At 40.6% G+C, this 14,371-nt stretch overlaps 1 protein-coding gene and 1 long non-coding RNA gene across 13 annotated transcripts in view; one reads left to right on the top strand and one right to left on the bottom strand.

The window, feature by feature from the left end:
- Positions 1-14,371, bottom strand: part of LOC146063545 (uncharacterized) — a 760,354-nt gene that overhangs the window by 151,443 nt on the left and 594,540 nt on the right. The window lies entirely within an intron of this gene.
- ACOXL (acyl-CoA oxidase like) overlaps positions 1-14,371 on the top strand; it is a 392,072-nt gene that overhangs the window by 340,465 nt on the left and 37,236 nt on the right. Inside the window, exons 1-4 of one of the 3 annotated variants that reach the window (XR_014471598.1) lie at positions 715-5,092; positions 5,199-5,321; positions 5,417-5,481; positions 5,576-5,665. The exons of the other annotated variants lie outside the window; for them this stretch is intronic. The gene's annotated coding sequence lies outside the window, so the exon portion shown is untranslated. Of the gene's footprint in view, positions 1-714; positions 5,093-5,198; positions 5,322-5,416; positions 5,482-5,575; positions 5,666-14,371 lie in introns of those variants that run through there. 3 annotated transcript variants of the gene reach the window in all.

The following is a 14,371-nucleotide window of genomic DNA, read 5'->3' as shown; positions in this document are numbered from 1 at the left end:
TTACCCCCCACGACCACGTAAATTCTCCAGGAACTATCAAGACTGTAATGATGAGGTTTTTACAAATAGAAGGGAATACAATACCCCCTATAGAAAGAATTCCTACCAAAAAAGAAAAAATTCCTACCGAAGACAGGAGAGACCTGAGAGAAATAGATACAGATCCCCAGCATATAGAAAACATTATGAGAGGAAAGATCGAGATAGATATGATACCACATTAAGAAAAGACTATTATCCCGAGACCCACAATAGATATGAAAGCTTAAGATCTCCTTCCCCAGGTCGTCGTTTTTTAGAAGAGAGGAGTTCTATATTTCCTCACACACAAGGGAAAGAAACCCTATACCAGAGGTTAGAATCCCCTATGAGTATCAAAAGAACATTAGGAGAAGGGGAAAGAGGGGTGGCAGAAAACTCCCCAAAAAAGAAAAGGGTAACCCACTTTCAGGGAGAACCCTCGACACAGGAATCGTCAACCTTTCAAAGAAGACCCTTTCTCAATCCCAGATCCAGGTATTGAGCAAGGGCCTTAAATTTGCACCGGACCAACATTCTGACAAGTTTGAGTTATTTGTAGACTTAAACAAATATATCAGAAGGTTAACTTTGGAGAGACATTTCCTAAAAAATCCATTTAACGAATCAACCACTTCTAAACCTATCGTGGCTTTGCCATCTAAATATTTCCCTATAGAATCAAAAGGACACCATATGGAGATGTTTTATGAATTAGTTAAGGAGGATTTAAAAAAACTTAACACTAAAGATAAAAAGTTCAGTAACCTCACTCCTCAAGAACAGAAAGCGGTCAAAGATTTAAAAAACGATGAGGAAATAATCATTAAGATCGCGGATAAAGGGGGAGCTGTGGTAATTCAAAACCGTACTGACTATATTTCAGAAGCTAATAAGCTAATTCACGATCCAACCACTTATGAGAAACTTGATTCTAACCCTATTGAAATTTATAAGGAAGAACTATACGTTCTATTATATAAAGCACATAAAGATGGTCTAGTTTGCAAAAAAGAATTTGAGTATCTTTACGTAAAAAATCCAAGAACTCCTATTCTATACCATATACCAAAAATACATAAAGATAGGACACACCCCCCCGGTCGCCCGATTGTGGCAGGTGTTGAATCTTTGACGGCCAACCTATCACACTACCTTGATTTAAGGCTCCAGCCCTATGTAAAGGCCCAAAAGTCTTATCTGAAAGACTCAACACAAGTATTGAGAGAACTGGAGAATTTCAATTGGGAACCCACTTACAGATGGGCCACAATTGACGTTCAAGCCCTTTATACTTGTATACCTCATCTAAAAGGACTGGAAGCAGTAAATAATATACTATCTGAAGATGGGAATATAACAGAAAAAGAAAAACTGTTTCTATTAGAGAGTATTTCATTTGTACTGGACCATAACCACTTTGAATTTAATAATGCTCATTACGTCCAAAGGCAGGGGACTGCAATGGGCACTAAATTTGCCCCGTCCTATGCCAATATTTTCATGGACAACTGGGAACGTGAAGTGCTATATAATGAAAATCACTATAAATTTGATGAAATTAAGTTTTATAGAAGGTACATTGACGACCTCATTGTCATATGTGACGGTGATAAAACAAGTTTGAATCTATTTATCCAGAACTTGCAAATTAATAATTACAATCTTAAATTTACTTACAAGGATGACGAAATAGAAATTGACTTTCTGGATATTGTTCTAACAGTTAATTCCGATAAGAAAATTAATACTAAAACTTTTTTCAAAAAAACAGATGCTAACAGCTATATTCCGGCCAATAGCTGCCATCTAAATAGATGGAAAAGTAATGTTCCCTATGCGCAATTCGTTAGGATCCGTAAAAACTGCAGTTCTTTACCCATGTATTGGGAACAATCTGAGACCCTATTGAATAATTTCATAGAAAAAGGCTACAAAAGTGATAATTTAATAAGGGATCAGAAAAAAGCGGCCCTACTCAATCGACAGGACATTTTAGCAATAAAGGATAAAAGAACTCCTAAAAAAATGAGACCTTTCATAACGCAATATAGCCAGGAGAATGGATACATTAAAAGATGTCTAGAAAGACATTGGCACATTTTAAAAATGGATGCCATTCTTGGCCCCCACCTCCCAAATAAGCCAGATCTGGTGTTTAGAAGGGCAAAAAATTTGAAAAGTATTTTGGCTCCCAGCCAATTAAAACAAATAAAAACCCCTAATACTAATCAATTTAATGGCCTGTTTAATAGAAAAGGGCTGTACCCCTGCAATAAATGCATTTGTTGCAAACATGTAGAAAAACAGGGCCCTACCATACCCAAAAACTTAAGAAGGGAGTTAAAACTAGATGGGGTACTAACTTGTAATTCCACATTTGTGGTTTATATTGTGAAGTGTGGCTGCAATATGTCTTATGTTGGCAAGACTAAAAGAAACCTAAAAATTAGAATACAAGAACATCTGCGAAATATTAAAAGGAAAGTTCAGACACACAGCCTACCAAGGCACTTTGAACATAAACATAACTCCGATATTGGTACTTTCAAATTTTCAGTTTTAGAACACATCAAAGTGGACCCAAGAGGGGGTGATAGAGAAAAACAATTAACAAAGAGGGAATCATTTTGGATATTTTCTCTTGACACCCTAGCCCCAAGAGGCTTAAATGAAGCCATAGAAATTACACCCTTCTTGTAAAAAGGACCACGATATGACATGTTGCAGCCGGGCTAAAATTACAAATAATTATTGTCAAATATATGTAAATGTTCAATATTATCATTGTTCTTTATGCACAGATAAAATGTATTCTGTTTGTAAATTTACATTATCTACGATATACATCTAATTGTGATGTATTTGATCAACAATAGTCATGTTGAATTGGTATTCCCTTTATGCTAAAATTATGTGAAATCGGACCAACTATATGGCGAAGCATTAGTTTTATATTCACCTGATAACTTGAGGTTTGAAAATAGGATGTAATCTATAAAGGTTTTTTATGTGGAAATATCCATCTTCTCCTATATCGCCTGCTATTTGGAAGTAAAAGTACAGTCATAAAAAAAAAAAAAAAAAAAAAAACATTTTTAGGATGTTTATGATGTTTAATTATTCTAATGTGTTAATTTGCTTAACAACTTTAGATACGACAACATGGAGGGCGACCTTTAAGAATTGCACTGGGCAGTATGCGTAAACTGTTGAAAGTAACATATATTGTAATTGTCGTACTTAATTGTGATGGATCAAATGACTAGGAGACTGTTAAATAAGGATCGATACCCTAAGGGATTAAGATATAAACGAATGACAATTGATACTATATATTATACAGATGGACAAGTCTATAAAATGAATTCCCCAATATATAATTAACGCAATTAACATGTAACCAACATATAATTAATCAATGTCCCTATTAAATGCCTTTGTTTATTATGTTCATGATTATGATACCATTCCTAATATTAATCAATGTCCCTATTAAATGCCTTTGTTTATTATGTTCATGATTATGATACCATTCCTAATATTAGATTTAATGAATTATTATGTTATATTTATTTGTATATTGCAAATGAAATTATGTAGGGTTATTCCTTTGGTTATACCTCATCCCTGTAAGAATAAATCAATTGACTGACCTTTATACTTGTAATACATTCTATAATTCTACTTATTTCCTTAAACATTTAGATTTCCCTAAATATGTAAATTCACCAATTAATTATTTAGTATGATGCGTTCCACATGAAGACAGGAGGAACACATTTTAATTGTATTAACCCCCCAATATGGCGGTGCGGTCCACGGGATTTTAGTAATATATCAGCCATCTACAGCAAAGATGGCCGTGCGGTCCAACCGGTATTCAGGAGGACCGCACACTACCCACCACTCTCTCCCTATGAGAGAGGGGATCCCGTATTATACTTGATTATCGGGGATCATCGTATCCGGCCTCTAAGATGGCCGTGCGTTCCACCAGCAGCCGGGTGGAACGCAAGCCTGCTTTTTGATTTAAGACCATCCCTAAAAATGGCCGTGTGTTCCACAGACGGACAGGCAGAATGCAGGCCGTATAACCACTTAAGAAAATCCCTCATTGGGAGTCTTAAGCCGCCACATTGGACCTGAAATGTAATTGTCTATTGTGGATATTGACCACATTACGATTTATTGAATTCACACTTCGTTTACAGGGACCTTTATAAATTAGAACTTCCATATATATAAAACTATAGGAACTTCTGGGAAAATGGCCGTGTGTTCCACCAGCGGAAAGGTGGAATGCAAACCAAGCAATTAGCTCTTATTTTAACTATTTTAAAAGTTTTTTTGCACCAATGTTCACTTAAAAGGCTCTTATCCACTAGAATTAACTACATCACTAATTGATGGATTACTAGAATCCTCCTTCACATTATTATATATATAAAAAAAAAAAAAAAAAAATAAATTAAATAAATAAATAAAATAAATATATCAAATAAAAAATAATAAAAAACCTTTAAAATAAAAAAGGTATTAATTAATAAAAAAAAAAAAAATTACACTGTTATTCTTTTCACACATTATTAAATCTATATAAACTAAATTAGAAACACACCACAGGAAGTGATGTCATGAACATTTCCCTATATATACCCACACTTGAGCTCACATACATCACTTGCTCTTTGGATGTTGGAGAGTACACAGGTTCAGGCTACTCTAAGGTAAGAGGACTTTGGGATCCACTCTCCCATTAATAGGAATTTAATTTACTTGCCTTAATTATATAATTTACAATTATTATTATTTTTTGATTAGGGGAATTCTTTCTCCACCCCAAAAATTAGGAAGTGATTATTTATCACCTTTTTGGAGGTATGTACTCATTGCCATATATTTATATTTTTTTATAAAAAATAATTATACCAATTGATTTATTTTTTCCAATTGACACTAATTGATAATTAATATACATGTTTAACTATAGGCCGAAAATTAAAACCATATACCAGCTTATTTACTTCCCCAATTGAAACCTGGGAGTAAACTAAGGGATCACACATTGAAGGTATGTACCCACCATAACATCGTACATCTTAATTGATCGACTAATTTACATCTTGGTTATTTGACTGACAATTAAGTGGGAAATTGATTAAAGTATCTACCTTTAGGTTTAAATTGAAGATTCTGCCTTTATTGGCCATCCTTGTCTACCTAATTTTCATTCACTGGCCTTTGAGCATCATGTCCCCATGAATATCCAGTAGTGTATGGGACCACTTTTTTCATAATTGGTATGTATAACTAATGGTATAATCTTTACGGTCACATTTAAAAAGCTAAACTGTCCACCTTTACTTATATACCTGTATACATATATAATCTCTAGGTCCAGTTCTATTTTAAAAAGAAAGAAAATAAGAAAAAGTTCTTTAATTAAGGATCAAAAAACAGGTACTCTTATCCTCTAAATAATTAATTGATCACAGAATAGCTTATAAATTAACAATATATATGCGATATAGTAATTAATGCACTTTATTTGCAGTAACTACTTTCAGTACACTTTGAAAATACAGTGTGAATAAAAATTATCCCTACTATTCTACAAGCTAAAAACAACTTTAATTCAATTAAGGTATGAAAAAGTATTTATTTATTCATAATTTGCATTCCTGACAAAGTTCTTATTGAAAATCTCAATGATTTAATAATTGTCAATGCCAACAGACTCCTAGTCATTTCTTCTTCTCTCATCCTCTTGTTCTGATTCCCTTCTGTTCGCCATCTCTGTCTTTTCCATTGTTGTTTAAACAAAAAAAAAAAAAATATATGAGCCTTCACTGCTGCTGCAGGGAGAGATGTAGAGCGGTGTAGCTGCTTCTATGGGGAGAGGAGCAGAGCGCAGCGCAGAGCACGCTGACACTCCCCTCCTGGTGTCCCCTCTATCCGAGTGGACATTTGAAATATTGTGCGCGCTGTTGTTGTGCGTGATGTCGGGGGAGCACGCCGGGCGCCGGCACCACATGATTAAAAGAGGGGGGAGGGAGGCTGAGGTGAAAGCGGGAAGAAGAATTGGAGTGGAAGCTGCAGGGGTGACAGTCATTGACAGCTGGGCAGAGAGCAGGGGGCTACCCGGCTGTATTCAGAGCACTGCAGGTCACGGCTGTTTGAAATAATACCCCTTTCACAACAGAAAATTCAGGGATTTACCTGGGAATATGGTCCCAGGATCATGCAGGGACATTCCCAGGCTGACACCTTATACACCAGCCTAGTTAGGCCCTGCATTTTCTGGTGTGAGGGGGAGAGACAACCACTTCCCTCTCCCTACCCCCCTTTAACCAACCAGCTATATATTCAGAACCAACTGACCCATTTACATGAGACCAGTATCATATTGAAGAACTTTTGAGTTGGCTTCGAATGATTTTGGTCCCATGAAACTGGGCTGTTTGGTTACAGAGAAATCTGCCCTCAAAGAACATAAACAGTTATGAAATTACATTTAAGAAATGAAAAAAAAAAAAAAAACGGTTTAACCTCAATATCCCTGGAACCAATTAACTCATATGGATCCAGCCTGGTATCCGATTGAAGGCCCAGCAATTTGGGTTAGACTGAGATCAACCTCGAGCTTCAGTGATGCCGAAGGGGGAACTGGCAGCCGTTGAACTGGGTGGGGGTCAGAATTAGCGGGTCCCATGTTATCCTATAGGGAAAATGTTCCAACTTTGCCTGGTCGTATCTCCGGTTCCCAGGGGGCTAAAGACATGGGGCTGGTCTCGTTGGAAAGCTCCATCCCTCAGCTACAAAATGGGCTAATGGGTGGTCCTGTGCACCCCCGGACCACCCCCTAGATTCGCCTATGGACCCCAGCAAGTTACTACAGAAGGTCATCACGTCACACGTGTAGTCAGCAGACAGCACATACATGGCAGCATTGTGGAGGCTCAAAATGATGTGAGGAGTCTAATATACCATAACCCATCACATCACACGTGTAGTCAGCAGACAGTACATACATGGCAGCATTGTGGGGGCACAGAGTGATGGGAGGAGTCTAATATACCATAACCCATCACATCACACGTGTAGTCAGCAGACAGCACATACATGGCAGCATTGTGGAGGCACAAAATGAGTCTAAAATTACAGACAATTCAATAGATTTTTCAGACTCCTTGAATCTCTGACTGAGATTAGAAAAGTCATCAGCCTGATGGTCAGCAACATGGAGTCCCGACCCCATGCTGAGAAGGTCGGGACCCACTTTGGGGTCAGGACCACAGTTTGAGAACCGCTGCAGTAGGGGATTAGCAGAGGATTATGTCCGACAGCTCTAGCTCACTTAATTCTAATAAAACAGGGTTGCCTACCTGACCCTCTCCTTCATGGAGAAAATGCTCTGTTCCTGGATTTCCCTGGTAATGTATGATTACCATCACCTGTGGGGAGCTAGGTAATTGATAAGAAAGGTGTTTTACCACAGGTGATGGCAATCATACATTACCAGGGAAGTCCAGGAACAGAGCATTTTCTCCCTGAAGGAGAGGGTCAGGTAGGCAACCCTGTAATAAAAGACTAGATAAGGATGGCTCTATGTGTGTGTGTGTGTGTGTGTGTGTGTGTGTGTGTGTATATATATATATATATATATATATATATATATATATTTCTATATAGCCACCCTAATAATTGCTTCAGTGTCCTGTACCCTGATGCGACTGTCTTTATTTACCATGTACTTGTCCCACATCCGATTTGACCACTTTTTACTCTAAATCTCAGCCCGATCCATCAGACAAGTGTATGGCCAGTTTTTCAGCATTGCTGATCTATTAAACACACTTAAGCTATTGTATTGCTATTTTAGCGTGCTGCTATTAATACAACCTGCTGAAAACAATGAGCACTTTCCCATACCTGTCCCTCATCTCGTACGACACAGCTAATTATACTGTAGAGAAGTTCTTGTTTGGGAGCTTTGTTGGCCAACCTTACCAATAACGACATGCTTTCATCCTATTTCATTTGTTCTGGGATTTAACTACACTTCTATTGTTTTACCATCCAGCAACTTAATTGCATCTGGGATGTCTAAATGTTTCAAACCTGAATTCTGATGATTGGATTTCGTTAACCTGTCCCTGGAGGAGTTTGTTTGACTGCCCAAATAAGCAAAGCCTGTGCAGATGGCCGCCGACAAGGCCTCGTCTAATAATAGACCGGTCCCTCTTGGGAGAGTGTGTAAAACAAAGCAGTGTGCTGCATAAGCATCTATGTGTGAATTCTCTCACTGTAACTCCAGTCCATCACACTCTACTCTCTATTGTTCTGTTCCTATCCCTCATTTCACTTGTCAATATCAGTGCCAGGTCTGGCTCTTAGCTGCATGGGAACAAGAGAGAACATGAGTCACAAGTTAAGTTATAGTGTTTAGAGAGCTTCTTTTGAACAGCAGAGATGAAAGCTTGGCCTGCAACACATATGGTAGTAATAACCTGCAGTGACATACTCAAAAGTTGGGACTCCACTACAAAAGGCAAATATTTATTTTCTGCCAGTTTTAAGTGCTTTGATATTCCACCACATAATGCAGAAATCACATCAATCGTCACATGTAAGTTATCAGTGCTTACTCTGGGACTGATACACTAATCATAGGGCAGTGTTTATTAAGAATCGCGTTTGGCCGATGTTGCATTCTTGATTGTGTATGGCCATTTTTTTCAAACAGAAAGGCGAACGCAGGAGGGTTGTATCGAATCAAACTTTCATTGTCATGTCTTTCACGCAAATACTCTCAAATACACCATCAACCAAACTCGCGAGTACTGTCCATAGCAGGGGTGGGGAACCTTTTTTGTGCCAAGGGCCGTTTGTATGGGGAAAAAATCCTTCGGGGGCCATATGTAAAAATTTCTCTTACAAATTGTCCTGCTACGGCGGCTGCCGCTGACTAGTACTGACAGTCTCCAGGTGCTGTTGATTAAGAGGAATCTTGCAAGAACTACCAACCTCTCAGGGACCATTTTACATTGATTCCAATGTAAAAATCGTGTCGATCGCATCGCATAAGATTTGGTTAGCATGCGATGCGATCGACACGATTTTTGCGGCCCCGATCAATACAATTAAAATCGGTGGCGCTGTGCTAGGAAACAAGTACCGAAACTTTTGGCCTAGGGGTGGCTTAAATTATTTTTTGATACTGTAGGGCAGGGGTGGGGAACCTTTTTTGTGCCAAGGGCCGTTTGTATGGGGAAAAAATCCTTCGGGGGCCATATGTAAAAATTTCTCTTACAAATTGTCCTGCTACGGCGGCTGCCGCTGACTAGTACTGACAGTCTCCAGGTGCTGTTGATTAAGAGGAATCTTGCAAGAACTACCAACCTCTCGCAAGAATTCCCCTGTACTTGACTCCCGGCAAAGCTGCCAGGTGGGTGGGAGGGCCACTCAGACCGGCTACGGGGGCCGCATCCGGCCCCCGGGCCTGAGGTTCCCCACCACTGGTCCATAGGAATCATGTTTGCATGACCCAAGAATTAGGCAAACTCTGGACAAAATACACTTTAAAAATAGACGCCCCCCTGAGCAGCATGTTATGAGAAGTCTGCACAGATCAGGAGAGTTAAAAAATCAAAATAGCCTCAGTTCAAAAAATACACAGGACAAAATAATTCACACCAACACTGGTTCGTAGGGTTCGCTTTATTTTTAGAAACAGCACCATGTCCACTAGCAGGGGTGTAATTCCACAGGGGAAGTAATCAGCCCAGCCTGAGGATTCCAGTAATGTGGTACCCCTCAAAGGGGTTACCCCTTTCCTGTCCCCTCTGGGCCTGGGATGAATTTCAGAGCGATGCCATGCACCTCTTCACAGGGAATACAAAGTTGATAGCTATGTTATAAAACTCATATTTAAATAATGTCTTCCCCTCATGCCCGTACTTGGTACCTTTAGACCCTGTAAATGAAATATTAAAAATAACAAAGAATACACATACACACTTTAAACATGAATAAACTCACATATACTCACGTTGTCCCTGGCGCTGGTCGGTCCCCTTGTCCAATAGAATCCTCTATTTCAAGAGTTCTCAGGACCTCACACAGTTCTCGTTTCCCGCCAGGTGCATTCATTACTTATTGACACATTTTAAAAGATCCACAGGTGGAGCTAATTATTTCACTTGTGATTCTGTGAGGAGACCTGCAAAACATGCACTGTGTGGGGTCCTGAGGATCGAGTTTGAGAACCTGTGCTCTACTTGATGTAAACGAAAAATAAAACCACATACTCACCGAACCTTGGGTGCAGGTTGGTCCTCTTCTCAGTACAGGCATTCAGGGGTTAAACAAAACCAAAGAATGTCCCAATTCTTCCTGACACAAGCCGCGCAATACGTACATGCTGTACAAACTGTATAGTGCGGCTCCCGCAAGTGGAGCAGCTCATGTAAATTCTGTCACTTGTAGGGTCGGTCGCCATACAATCAGTGTCCACTACAATGGCAACAGCCCGATGATTGGCTGTGACTGGCCTGTCTGACAGGACAGGCCTGGGGTAGACTGGAGAGTAGGACCTCTTTATTGGGGGGCTTCCTGCTTCCCACTTCCCCAGGAATCCCAGTCTGGACTGACTATTTAGGGGAATGGTTTGGCCTGGGTGACAGTGAACTATGCCCACTGGCTGTGGCTGTGGAGCCTGGTGAGGGATGCACTACTAAATATAAAAAAGGAAGACAGAAAAGAGGGTCACAAAAAGAAAGAGGGCAAGAGAGCTAATAGAAAAGAGGGGGCAAGAGGGATATGGAGAAGGATAAATACTGTAGAAAGAGAAACAATTTTGTTTTTATATATAGAAGATAATAGTATCTGATTGGATGCCCAGAGCAACATCCCATCTAAGTAAATTTATCCCTCTGTGTCTGTACTGTATAGATACAGATCTGTGCATAAATATACAGTAGTACAGTGGCAGCATAAAATTTGCAATGGAGTTGGATGGTCTGGGGTCGCTGTAAAGGTGATCTAGAATAGTTAATAGCAACAGCACCTGCTAAAGTTATTACTATTTTATAATCTCATAGTCAGGATGTGTACCATAGATATAGGAGCTGCTCGTGGTCAGGATGTATACCATAGGGATGCAGTTATAATCTTGGCGTTCAAAATCCCGACATCGGAATCCTGACCGCTGAAATCCCAACACTTTCTCCCACTATGGGTGTCCACCCATAGAGGGAGAATAACTTAGTGTTCCGAGCATAGCGAGGCACCGGGCCCGCAAGGGGGGGGGGGGCGATCCACGTCCCCCCCTTGTCGGGATTTCGTATTAAACCCGTACCATAGATACAGGAGCAGCTCATAGTCAGGATGTGTACCATAGATATAGGAGCAGCTCATAGTCAGGGTGTGTACCATAGATACAGGAGCAGCTCATAGTCAGGGAGTGTACCATAGATATAGGAGCAGCTCATAGTCAGAATGTGTACCATAGATATAGGAGCAGCTCATAGTCAGGATGTGTACCATAGATACAGGAGCAGCTCATAGTCAGGGTGTGTACCATAGATACAGGAGCAGCTCATAGTCAGGGAGTGTACCATAGATACAGGAGCAGCTCATAGTCAGGGAGTGTACCATAGATACAGGAGCAGCTCATAGTCAGGGTGTGTACCATAGATACAGGAGCAGCTCATAGTCAGGATGTGTACCATAGATATAGGAGCAGCTCATAGTCAGGGTGTGTACCATAGATACAGGAGCAGCTCATAGTCAGGATGTGTACCGTAGATACAGGAGCAGCTCATAGTCAGGGAGTGTACCATAGATATAGGAGCAGCTCATAGTCAGAATGTGTACCATAGATATAGGAGCAGCTCATAGTCAGGATGTGTACCATAGATACAGGAGCAGCTCATAGTCAGGGTGTGTACCATAGATACAGGTAGATACAGGAGTAGCTCATAGTCAGGATGTGTACCATAGATACAGGAGCAGCTCATAGTCAGGATGTGTACCATAGATACAGGAGCAGCTCATAGTCAGGGAGTGTACCATAGATACAGGAGCAGCTCATAGTCAGGATGTGTACCATAGATACAGGAGCAGCTCATAGTCGGGATGTGTACCACAGATACAGGAGCAGCTCATAGTCAGGATGTGTACCATAGATACAGGAGCAGCTCATAGTCTTGATGTGTACCATAGATATAGGAGCAGCTCATAATCAGGATGTATACCATAGATATAGGAGCAGCAAGTTATAGTCAGGATGTATACCATAGATATAGGAGCAGCTCATAGTCAGAATGTGTACCATAATATAGGAGCAGCTCATAGTCAGGATGTATACCATATATATAGGAGCAGCTCATAGTCAGGATGTATACCATAGATACAGGAGCAGCTCATAGTCAGGGTGTGTACCATAGATACAGGAGCAGCTCATAGTCAGGATGTGCATACCCTCCAACATGACCCATCCCATTAGGTACAAAATGCTCTGTTCCTGCCAGTGACAGTTACAGATGTGAGCCTACAGCACAGTCCAATATTCAAAGAGGGGGGGTCACATCAACTCCCAGTGATGTTTGGGATGGCAGCTGGTGTGGCTCCCCTTTTTGAATATTGGACTGTGCTGCAGGCTCACATCTGTAACTGCCACTGGCAGGGAAGTCCAGGAACAGAGCATTTTGTACCTAATGGAATGGGTCATGTTGGAGAGTATGGATGTGTACCATAGATATAGGAGCAGCTCATAGTCAGGGTGTGTACCATAGATATAGGAGCAGCTCATAGTCATGATGTGTACCATAGATACAGGAACAGCTCATAGTCAGGGTGTGTACCATAGATACAGGTAGATACAGGAGTAGCTCATAGTCAGGGTGTGTACCATAGATACAGGAGCAGCTCATAGTCAGGATGTGTACCATAGATACAGGAGCAGCTCATAGTCAGGATGTATACCATAGATACAGGAGCAGCTCATAGTCGGGATGTGTACCACAGATACAGGAGCAGCTCATAGTCAGGATGTGTACCATAGATACAGGAGCAGCTCATAGTCTTGATGTGTACCATAGATATAGGAGCAGCTCATAATCAGGATGTATACCATAGATATAGGAGCAGCTCATAGTCAGGATGTATACCATAGATATAGGAGCAGCTCATAGTCAGAATGTGTACCATAATATAGGAGCAGCTCATAGTCAGGATGTATACCATATATATAGGAGCAGCTCATAGTCAGGATGTGTACCATAGATATAGGAGCAGCTCATAGTCAGGGTGTGTACCATAGATACAGGAGCAGCTCATAGTCAGGATGTGTACCATAGATATAGGAGCAGCTCATAGTAAGGATGTATACCATAGATAAAGGAGCAGCTCATAGTCGGGATGTGTACCATAGATATAGGAGCAGCTCATAGTCGGGATCTGTAACATAGATACAGGAGCAGCTCATAGTCAGGATGTGTACCATAGATACAGGAGCAGCTCATAGTCAGGGAGTGTACCATAGATACAGGAGCAGCTCATAGTCAGGGTGTGTACCATAGATACAGGAGCAGCTCATAGTCAGGATGTGTACCATAGATATAGGAGCAGCTCATAGTCAGGGTGTGTACCATAGATACAGGAGCAGCTCATAGTCAGGATGTGTACCGTAGATACAGGAGCAGCTCATAGTCAGGGAGTGTACCATAGATATAGGAGCAGCTCATAGTCAGAATGTGTACCATAGATATAGGAGCAGCTCATAGTCAGGATGTGTACCATAGATACAGGAGCAGCTCATAGTCAGGGTGTGTACCATAGATACAGGTAGATACAGGAGTAGCTCATAGTCAGGATGTGTACCATAGATACAGGAGCAGCTCATAGTCAGGATGTGTACCATAGATACAGGAGCAGCTCATAGTCAGGGAGTGTACCATAGATACAGGAGCAGCTCATAGTCAGGATGTGTACCATAGATACAGGAGCAGCTCATAGTCGGGATGTGTACCACAGATACAGGAGCAGCTCATAGTCAGGATGTGTACCATAGATACAGGAGCAGCTCATAGTCTTGATGTGTACCATAGATATAGGAGCAGCTCATAATCAGGATGTATACCATAGATATAGGAGCAGCAAGTTATAGTCAGGATGTATACCATAGATATAGGAGCAGCTCATAGTCAGAATGTGTACCATAATATAGGAGCAGCTCATAGTCAGGATGTATACCATATATATAGGAGCAGCTCATAGTCAGGATGTATACCATAGATACAGGAGCAGCTCATAGTCAGGGTGTGTACCATAGATACAGGAGCAGCTC

The sequence above is a fragment of the Crinia signifera genome, chromosome 3, assembly GCF_055691185.1.
Source record: "Crinia signifera chromosome 3, ASM5569118v1, whole genome shotgun sequence".
Taxonomy (NCBI): Eukaryota; Metazoa; Chordata; class Amphibia; order Anura; family Myobatrachidae; genus Crinia; species Crinia signifera.
This window is presented reverse-complemented; position numbering and strand designations above follow the sequence as displayed.